The following is a 10,850-nucleotide window of genomic DNA, read 5'->3' on the forward strand; positions in this document are numbered from 1 at the left end:
GAAAATTTTTGAAAAGAGAAAGAAAAACTCACAGGTATATCAAGAGATCCAATCTTGAGAGATAAGTAACTTTCAAAAAAAGTTCTGATAACACAAGTGGAGGTGATCCTGAAGAAAGGAATGATTGTGTCTGCAAAGAGAGCTCTTTGGTGAGTTCTTATCGTAAAGGGTCATGGGCAGAGGAGCACATAATCGAGAACAGATATAACCCGCAAAAGAAAACTGAGCGTGAAATGCATCTTACAAAAATACTTAGGGTGTTAAAATGGACTTTGTTACACAGGTGTAGAGCAAGGAGAACAAATGAGGCAGAGGTGATGGATGGTAACTAAACTTACTGTGATCATTTCACTACATATATATATATCCAATTATTGTGTTGTGTACCTTAAACTTATATAATGTTCTATGTCAAGTGTATCAATAAAACTGGAAACGAAAAGAAAATGTTAATTGAGTAACTTAAAAAATGAGAAAGTGATTTTTGTTTTCAATAAATGAACTTTATCACAAAAAGTACCAAATGTAGAAGAGACACTGCATGGGGCAGAGGATATATGTCAGCAGATGATAATAGGCAGGTGTCTATTTTGTTCTGAATTCTTTAATAGAAAGGATACATCTGAAATTGTAAAGGCAGTTCAAAGATGGGCAAAAGGAAACATCCAAATATAGATGAACTGACAGAAAGAAATCACATAGCTGTCTTAAATGAGTTCAAAAATTTACCCTAGACTAGGGGTTGGCAAATTTTTTTCTGTAAACGTGATATTTTAGGCTTCGTGGGCCATGTGGTCTAGGTTGCAATTACTCAAGTCTGCTTTTGTAGTGTGAAAGCAGCCACCGATAATTTGGAAGTGAATAGGTGTGGCTGTGTTCTAATGAGACTTTATTTATAAAAACAGGCAGCTAGCCAGAATTGGGCTGGGCTGTAGTTTGTAGATCCCTGCACTGAAGCAATGACAACCTCAGAAAATGAAAAGAATCATTGTAGGTCATCTCTGAGGAAGCTTAAGGAAAGAGGAATCATCCAGAATCTGGAGAAGGGCCAAAAACAAAAAGGGGAGATTATTTTTCTTTTTAATTGAAGTATAGTTGATTTATAATGTTGTGTTAATTTCTGCTGTACAGAAAAGCGATTCAGTGATATATATATATATATATACACACACACACATTTAAAAAAATTTTTTTAATTAACTTATTTATTTTTGCTGTGTTGGGTCTTTGTTTCTGTGCGTGGGTTTTGTCTAGTTGGGGCAAGTGGGGGCCACTCCTCATCGCAGTGCGCGGGCCTCTCACTATCGCGGCCTCTCTTGTTGCGGAGCACAGGCTCCAGACGCACAGGCTCAGTAATTGTGGCTCACGGGGCTAGTTGCTCCGCGGCATGTGGGATCTTCCCAGACCAGGGCTCGAACCCGTGTTCCCTGCATTGGCAGGCAGATTCTCAACCACTGCGCCACCAGGGAAGCCCCACACTCTTTTTAATACTCTTTTCCATTATTGTTTATCACAGGATATTGAATATAGTTCCCTGTGCTGTACAGTAGGACCTTGTTGTTTGTCCATTCTGTATATAATAGTTTGCATCTGCTGACCCCAAACTCCCAGTCTATCCCTCCCCCACCCGCACTCCCCCTTGGCCACCACATGTCTGTTCTCTATTTCTGTGAGTCTTTTTCTGTTTCATAGGTAGCTTCATTTGTGTCATATTTTAGATTCCACATATATGTGATATAATATGGTATTTATGTTTCTCTTTCTGACTTACTTCATGTAGTATGATAATCTCTAGTCCCATCCATGTTGCTGCAAATGGCATTCTTTCTTTTTTATGGCTGAGTAATATTCCATTGTATATATGTACCACATCTTCTTTATGCATTCCTCTGTTGATGGACATTTGGGTTATTTCCATGTCTTGGCTATTGTAAATAGCACTGCTGTGAACACAGGGGTTCATGTATCTTTTTGAATTAGAGTTCTGTCTGGATATATGCCCAGGAGTGGGATTGCTGAATCATATGGTAATTCTATTTTTAGGTTTTTTGAGGAATCCCCATACTGTTTTCCACAGTGGCTGCACCAACTTACATTCCCACACCAACAGTGTAGGAGGGTTAAGGGGAGATTTAAAACCTGCAATCCACTTAGCGTCACACTTACTTCTGACACATTTTCAGAACAAATTATTAGATAATCCTATTCGACAAATGTTATTTGAACACCTACTTTGCACTGTTCTAAGTTCTCAGGGATAAACACAACAGGCATGGTTTTTGCCCTCAAGGAATTTTTTTAGTCTCAAAAAGAGAGAAAGTGCTTTTGTAAGAAGTGATTGCCGGGGTATTGAATGTCCTGAAAGGGGAAGAGCAAAGGGCAAATGGTTTAAGTGAGGGGATCTAACTTGGTTTAGGGGGTCAGGGGAGGCCTCCCTGAGAAAATTGAAATTTAAAGTTTGAGGAATTAGCCAGGAAAAGGGGACAAAGTAAGAAAGCATTCTAAACATAAGAAGGAACTTGTGCAAAAGCCCAGCTTTGGAAAGAGTCCTCAAGGCAGTGAAGGAAACCAAAAGGGGTACAAGTGGCCAGAGAACGATGAGAGAGAATGGGCAGGACCAGCCTGAGTGGTGCGCAAGAGCAGGTTCAGGGCTATGGATTTGGTCATTTCCCTGGTACACCAGTCTAGCAACACTGGCAAATGTGGAAATGAAGCGATTATGACAGAACTGTACTTTTCTTCAGCTCATAGTGGCTCCCAAAATCATCACCCCCTTTCCAGATGCCCTTGAGCCAGCCTCTTAGCTGTTCTTCCCACTTCCGGTCTCAGTTCCCTCCAGTTCACTCCCCATTAGATACATCTCTAAAATTCAAATCTGATTATATCACAGCCACGCTTAAAAACCTTCAGTGGATTAACTACCATGGTCCTTGGGACTTCAGTGTAGATGGATTTTAATGACATTTAATTTACTCTTTTTAATGTCTTTGGGTGATAAATTCAATTTGTAGCTGGATGTAGAGTCTTTAATGGAATTCATGTAAGCTCCCCCTGTAGTTATGACATCTAGAACTTGTGGCCTACAAGGTCTCTGTGTCAGGGGAACGTAAGAATAAAAGAATCATACTGGCTCTTAAATGACTTGGCCCAGAAGTGACATCACCTTCATTCACAGTCCATTGGCCACAGGAAGTCACATGGACCCAACCCAATTACAAAAGAGTCTGGGAAAAGCAGGGGAGTACATGGCATATTTGGTGAGAACTGTCTTTGCCACAGTGTGTTATTGAGTTTATATCTGTCATAAAACATGGATGGTTAGGTAATATGCCTCATAAGAGAATTAATATTCAAAAATATCTCAACTGGGTAGAAGGATAAATCTAAACTAACAAAAAGATAGTTAGGAGGATTCAATATAAAATCTTATACCTAGGTGAAAGGTTGGACTTGATGACCACTAATATCCCCTTCTATGTCCAGATTCTATGACTGTCTCATTTATATATGTCACTGTTCACAGGATGGGCAATAACTAGAAAGTTTTAAATGATTCTTTTCAATGGTAATGCTCATCTAAGAATGCCACCATTCAATAAGCCACATGTATGTATCGATGTTTCTGCTCCTTGAGTTTGTCCCTGAACTACCTTCAGCAGAGCATGGGTGGCTCTTGGAGCAGTGGAGATGAACTAATGCTTCTTCATTTACCTTCTTTTGCCTGGTGTCCCATATGACCAAAGGGAGCCTGTGAAGTATACAGCCAGATAAAGAGAGGAAGAGGGAAGCCGCATTCATCATGCAATGATGCAGTGCTGATGGCCCACGTGGCCAAACCGTGGCTTTGGCCTCTTTGGCCCTCTGAGTGAACCAAGATTCAATACTGTTTGAGGGCTTGCAGGGAGGAGAATAGGGCCACAGTTGTGTTGACCCCCAAATAATTCAATTCCAGTGGAAAATAGCAGAAGACTAGGACCCTGGCCCACAGATATTCCTCCATGGTGATCTTATTTTTTAAAAAAAACCCATATCTGACCACATCACTCCACCAATGCTCTCCAACTGTCCTTATAATAATATCCAAACTCTAGATCATGGCTTAAATGGTCTGATTCTTGCCCCTCACTCCAACTTCATCTCATATACTTATTCTAATATTTATTTCTTGAGGGTAGAAACCTTTTCTTGTGCCCTGTTGCATCGACAATGTTGAGAACAGTACTTGGCATATACTTTAATAACTATCTGTTAAATAAATGAATCCAGATTTGACTTCCAAAGAACTTGACTGAATTCATGTAATGGAACCTCTCATCACTAAATTCTTAAGAATAATCCTTTTTTAGAAATTCCATCCCCATATCCGCATCATGCTTTGGAAATGAAAAGCATTAGTTTAATTAATGAGGGGATGGCTGAAGGAGTGAAGAATAATATTAAATATCATGTCCAGTTCAAACTCCTTGGGGGAATTTGGTTGGGAGGATGGAATTACCCAAGTTGGACTGTGCCCAGTGCACCAGGCTTAAGTTATTGGATAAGAGTACATTAGAAAAATGAATTTTGGCAGCTAACAAAATATTCTCTTTATGTGGAAGTAAGTGACCTTGGATTTAGTTTCTTTTAAAGACTGGTTTTCTCTGGCAGGGGCAAGAGATGATACCTTGAAGGAGCCAGGATTCTGTAATGACAGCGGCAGTACCAGGAAACTTGGGGGTGGTTGTCCTGCGTCCATTTCTCAGCATCTATTAGAGTAGGAATGTGATGGTCCAAATCTGCTTCTTGTTTTGCCAGTATTCGGTCTCTTCATCTGGAGAATCACCCATGATTGTAGCTGACTGTATTCCAAGATTCGTGAGCCTTGGCACCTGAATCAGATACCTATGGATAAAAAGAAACCATTTATTTATTCCTTTCTTCTCTCTCTCTTCTTACTCCCCTGTTTAACTGTCCCAAATTGTCAGCAAATGAGTCAAGCGTTCAATGTTTTTTTTCACAGAGACTGAGTTTGGAAAAGCTGATACAGTCCATCATACTGTTTCTCAGCGAGTTTACCGTGACATTCTGGGATTTTGAAAAGACAACTTTTCTGTGTCAAGCCATCCTAGGGTAGCTTATACTCCTTTGTTCATTTTTGGCAAGACAGATGGAGGACAGGGCAGTAACACAGCAGGATGAAAGGGAGAGAGTGGCGGGATGAAGGGTGTAGACACGGACGTCGGCAGTGGAGGGTGCGGATGGGGCAGAGGGTAAGACAGCAGGGAGGGCTGAGCGACCTCCTTGTCTGAACTGCTCCATATTCCAGCATGTCCCTAAAACTGGAAAAGAACTTAAACAGTGGAGGCCTTCTCTGAGGTATTTATAGTCTTTGCTAAAAAGGTCATAAATAATCACCTTTATCGTGAAACTAAATAGAGTATGTAATGCCAGTCATGGTGGGGTTTGGAGGAAAACACCCCAAAACACCTCCCCTACCAGCCTGGTCTGGTGCCTACAAGCTCTGCTCCCATCCTTTCTTTGCACAAAAGCCCTGTCCCTCAAAGCCCCTGTGAAAATGCTGGCATTTTTCCTGGGAGGGGAGGGAGATCAGCTGACTGGAATGGGGTCGGTTTATTTGGCTGTTGGCTAAGAATTCAAGAGATTGTAGCTAGAGAGTTTGGAATGGGGGCGGGGAGGTGGGATGGCAGCTGCAATTGCTTTCACACTGGAGAGCTCTGGGGTGGCAAGAGCAACAATAAAAGACACCTGTTTGGGGCCAACAAGGTGAGTCAGAAGACTAGTGGCAACAGGTGTGAGCTACAAGAGGCCCATTGCTTTGCTTCTCCCCTTCAGATCTCCCACAAGAATATCTCCTGTGGCCACTCTGATGGGACACATGCAGGGAAGGGAACTCTGGGAAATGCAGTTCTGCCTCACCAAGTGGACACTTATCAAGCCAGCCTGCCAGGCCAGCTACTTCCACATCCTGCAGACTTTCCATGACACCACATCGCCCCTCTCCAAATGGCCTTCTAAGTTATTTGTTCATTCTTCCTAGTTCAGCCTGGTTTAAGTATTGATACCACAGGCCTCGAGCAAGGTTAGTGCTGGGGGCAGCATGGAGGCGAAAGACTCGGAGGTTAGTGTCTTCTCGGGGAGATCCAAGCACAGATGAAACTCCAGCTGCAAAGGAAAAGGGTCTCATCCTTGGGGTGCATAGAGTAGGGGTCAGGCATTTTGTTTTTCATTACCCCTAGCCCTCCAATACCTCCTTCTCACATAGCCAGCCACCAGGTGCACTTACGCAGTTTCTGTCCTGCACAAAAATGTCCGACCAAGGAGGAATATAGCCCTACTTCTCTCATTGGGCTCTCAAGTGCTTCAGCCTTGAGGGATAAAAAATGTTTCCGATCCAAGGCCCTGAAGGAGGCACATTTTTACAGTTTGCACAAAGGCACTGGATGTGTAGCTGCGCCCCTTGAGTCACCTGCCTGTAGCTGTCTCACTTTTTTTTTTTTTTTTTTTCTTTTCACTTGGGAAAGCCGAGCCAGTGTGGTGCGCCTGGACTTCACAGATCGCCCTCATCCGATGAGCTCAGCTCCTGGCCTTCCTGTCTGGAGCCTGAGTGCACCTCCAGGTGAGGAAGGTAAGAGCTGAGAGGAGGAAAGTCCTCCCAAAGCATCGGTACAATGATACCTTCATTATGATTTTGAAGAGTTTCTCCTGTTCTTTTTGAGGATCAGCAGCGCATTTCAATCAGAAACTGAGCTTGATAGAGGAGGATTTGGGGTGTGTGTGTGTGTAGGAAGTGAGGCGATAGAAGCACATTTTCAAAGAACCAACTTCCCGTCAAGATGAGAGGCAGACTGTTGACTGATTTTAGCTACATACAGTCTGTGAGCTCATAGAATAGGAATGTGCCTTATCAGGATAGCTTAGTACATGATAGCTTAGTATCTACTGAGGATGCTTCTTTCTTTCCTGCTGCCTGTCATGGCTCAGACCCACCTGCTTTAGCACTTCCAGCCTTTTGCTCTGATGTCCCCCTGAGCTTTTGCTTTGGCCCTTACAGCCTGGCACACTCCTGGTGGTGCTATTATGGGATGGCTAACTGGAGCTGGTTTTGGACAAGTCTTCATATTTCCTTTTAAGCATCAAATGAAATACTGAAAGTATGTAATGCTTGTGATTAAAATTGTAGTGGAAAGTACAACTGGCCCACAGCAGATTCTGCTCTAAGAATCTAAACGAGATAAAGTAGTTGGCTAAAGAGCAGACGTACATTGTTCTCGAGGCTTTCTGATGTAGACGCATGAAACATCATTACGTGGTGGGCACTTTGTGCTATTTAGGGGTCCAGGTCTGGAGCCATTCACATACCCACATCTGTAGACCCAACCCCAAGTAAAACTATGCCATTTAGGAAGTCTGTTCTTCTGTTCCTGGATCCTTACTAATTCTTTTATCTGCATCCCTTTCTATCCTCTCTGGAACTTCATAATTCTTTACTCTTTTTTGCAATGTGGAAAAATACAAATAATCATAGTTAGTTAATGTGTGTCACATACTTGGCATGTACAAGGCATTGTGCTAGCACTTTACATAAATTGAATGCTATTATCCAATAAATATTTATATAGGACTTATTATATATTAGAAGATGTTCCAGGTGCTCGGGATATGGAATAAAGCAGACAAAAATCCCTTCTGGGGCTTCCCTGGTGGCTCAGTGGTTGAGAGTCCGCCTGCCGATGCAGGGGACACGGGTTCATGCCCTGGTCCGGGAAGATCCCACATGCCGCGGAGCGGCTGTGCCCGTGAGCCATGGCCGCTGAGCCTGCGCGTCCGGAGTGCGTGCTCTGCAACGGGAGAGGCCACAGCAGTGAGAGGCCCGTGTACCGCAAAAAAAAAAAAATCCCTTCTGTATGGAATTTACATTCCAAAGGGAGATAAAGAGAATTTAAAGAGGAAACTATATGATAAAGGTGATGATAAATGCATTGTAGAAAAATAAAATGAGGAAGCGTACTAGGAAGTGCCGGTGAGCGTTGGGGAGCAGACAGTGTGGCTATTTTAAGTAGGGCGGATGGCAACACTGAAAGCTGATCTGCGTGACAGCTCTGTAAGACAGATAATACTGCTATCCTCATTTCACAGATGACACTGAGGCTTAGAATATAAAAACTTTTTCTCAAGAGTAGATCTACCTGCTCTTCTTCCGCCAGAGTCTATCTCTCCCAGAAGCATTTGCTATAACTTCCTTCCTAGCTGTAGAATGCAAAGCAATTGTACACAGTTGAGGAATTATATCAGCAGCGGCTATGCCAAAAGTGTGAGAAAGAGATGTTCCGTTTCTTGTGGCTCCTACAATCACGATGGTTTAGCTGACTTGCTTACCTTGTCTCCATCTTGAGATAGAACAGACCTCTCTGCGTGATGCTCGGCAGGGTTCTATGGCCATAGAACTAAGACTTCAAAAACAAAAAAATCGCAGCCAATTTTTAAAAATAGACTTTCTTATTTAGAGCAGTTTTAGGTTTGCAGCAAAATTGAGCGGAAAGTACGGAGAGTTCCCACACCCTGCCCCCATTCCCACCCTGCCAGCCTCCCCCACTATTGACATCTGCCTAGTCTTTTATTTACAAGGGTAACTTCTTCCCTGTCCTGTTCCTTTCTCATGTATTGAATCTTGGCTGCAGGTTCAAATACTATCACTCACTGGGTGCCGAGGCCCCGATTCACACCTGGGCTGCCCCATGCATCAGGGGCCAGCTGTTCTCTCTCTTCGCAAGGAGGACGCGGTGCAGGCAGAGGAGGTCAGAAGGACATGCAGGAAACGCGGACGGACAGATGGCTGCGTTCCTGAGTGCTTGCAGGGCCGCGAGCTGCTGCAGGTCTGAGGCCATCCCCGCCTCATGGCCCTGTCAGTTCCACCAACCTTCTCCTCCCGGCCAAGGTTGTGCAATTTTCTAGGAATTTCTCAGCCCTGAGTTTCCCCTTTTGCTTTTCAGTTTCTCATTGTGAGTCAGCTCATCTTGCCCTCCAGACTTGCCTAAAAACTCCATATTGGATGTTGAGCAGCGAATAAATTCCTGCCTGCTGCCACGTGCTGAGTCACCAGGGACTCCTCACTGACTCCTGGCTGCCTTTTGGGCTGGGGGGCTTGCCCTAGGGCTGAGAGGAAGCAGCGGGCAGCCGGATAACCACACCTTCAGGCAGAGGCACTTCTGAGAAGCCCTCCTCCATCCTCCGGGTGAAAATGTGTCATCAGCCAGGCGGGTGGGAGAGGTGCGTGGGCTGGCGTCGGGGGGTGGGGGTGGGGGGGGGTGGGGGGCTAGGGTGGGGGGGGTGGGGTGACATCATGCCCGATCTTTCCTGCCAGATTGGAGGGGAGGTCATGCGTAAGCTTGACTTTTGAGGGAAAAGGAGGTGGAGTCATTGATGAGTTTCTGTACTTGAGAGTCAAGGGATGAGGTCACATCTGGGTTTGTCTTCTTTGGAAGAGTGAGGTCATGCTGCTGTTTCCCCTATTTTGGGTCCTGGAGTGAGGAGACAGGGTACACTGTGCTAGGATTTGCCTTCTTTAAGAGGCTGGGGAGGTTAGGAAGCTGCAGTGCCTTCACAGGGAAGAGCTTGCTTCTCTCTGGGAAGGTGCCTGAGGAAGCAGCCCTCTGGGGCAGCACAGTGTTGGAGAGCTCTGCTGTTCTGCTCGGGAACACCCAAGGCCACGCTATGATTTTCATAGGCCCCTTCCTCCATGAAAAAGAAATTAAGAATTTTCTTTTATGAGTGTGTTGGTGTAGAGATGAATAGAATCCAGACTGGAATCATTATCACATATGCCTTATATTCATTTTCTTCTGATTTTAAAAGAAAATGAAAACATTCTCGTGGGTTTCTAAAAGGTTTCATGGGCCTTAGGCTCTCTCTGCCTAATGGATAAATTAGCCCTGAGGTTAGGGGTCTCCCCTTCTTCAGAAAGGAATCTGGGGCTGGAGCGAAACACACAGGGCACCGTCAGCTCCCCACCCTCACTTTGCCTGACTGAGATGCTCTGCCGGGACCTGGGCTATGAGACCGCACAGAACGCAGCCTGTCTTCTTGCGCAGACAGGGACTGAGCAGAAGCAGAGTGGTCCACCAGGCAACAGGCTTGCTTAAGAGGACTGACGTCCAGTGAACTGCCCTTACGCTAAGTACATAATTCATCCAAGAGCAGATACTAGTCATCTCCTCGGGCAAAGGCAGAGATCCACGGGGGCAGGATTTGGAAATTCGTGTCAGGTGATCAGTGTTGAGGAAGCCATGTAAGGTAGGAGTGATCACATACTGTATTCACATTCATTCATTCAACAAATGTTTATTGAACATCAGCTATGTGCTAAGCACGAGGCCTTGGGGGTTACAAGTTCTGACACTCATGGAACTTTCATAAATATTATACCCTGTACATTCTCCAAGGCATCTATTATAGCCACAGATAAGTGGGGATAAAGGGGAGGGAGAAAACCATTAAGTTGTGAGAAGCCATGTCACCTACTACCTGCCAGCGGCCTGATGTGCCGCTGATGTACCACCCCATGAAGCACAAACGTAAAGGTACGTGCATGCCTCTGGTTGAGATACGTGCAGCATCACTATGGGTGCCACACCTGAAGTGTGATTGCCTGCCCCAGACACACTCAGCAACTGGGCACAGCAGCCAGTAGAACATGGAATGAGAGGTCTGCTGGGCAGGAAAGTTCTGCAAATGGAAGTCAAGTTTCAAGGAGCAAACCTAGCTGGGGTCAAAATCCTGGGATGTACAGAACAGGAATCTCAGATCAGCCAGTCTCCTTCAGGCGGGCACCAACGATCTGGGCACACGCAGTT

At 44.7% G+C, this 10,850-nt stretch overlaps 1 long non-coding RNA gene across 1 annotated transcript; it reads right to left on the reverse strand.

Moving 5' to 3' along the window:
* Window positions 1-4,612: 4,612 nt before the first annotated feature.
* On the reverse strand, window positions 4,613-8,759 carry LOC132514636 (uncharacterized). Its single transcript, XR_009538884.1, has 3 exons — window positions 8,699-8,759; window positions 8,377-8,450; window positions 4,613-4,881 (listed from the first exon to the last, which is right to left on the reverse strand). It is a non-coding gene; the product is annotated as an uncharacterized LOC132514636 (long non-coding RNA).
* Window positions 8,760-10,850: the final 2,091 nt, after the last annotated feature.

This window comes from Lagenorhynchus albirostris, chromosome 2 (assembly GCF_949774975.1).
Source record: "Lagenorhynchus albirostris chromosome 2, mLagAlb1.1, whole genome shotgun sequence".
NCBI lineage: Eukaryota > Metazoa > Chordata > Mammalia > Artiodactyla > Delphinidae > Lagenorhynchus > Lagenorhynchus albirostris.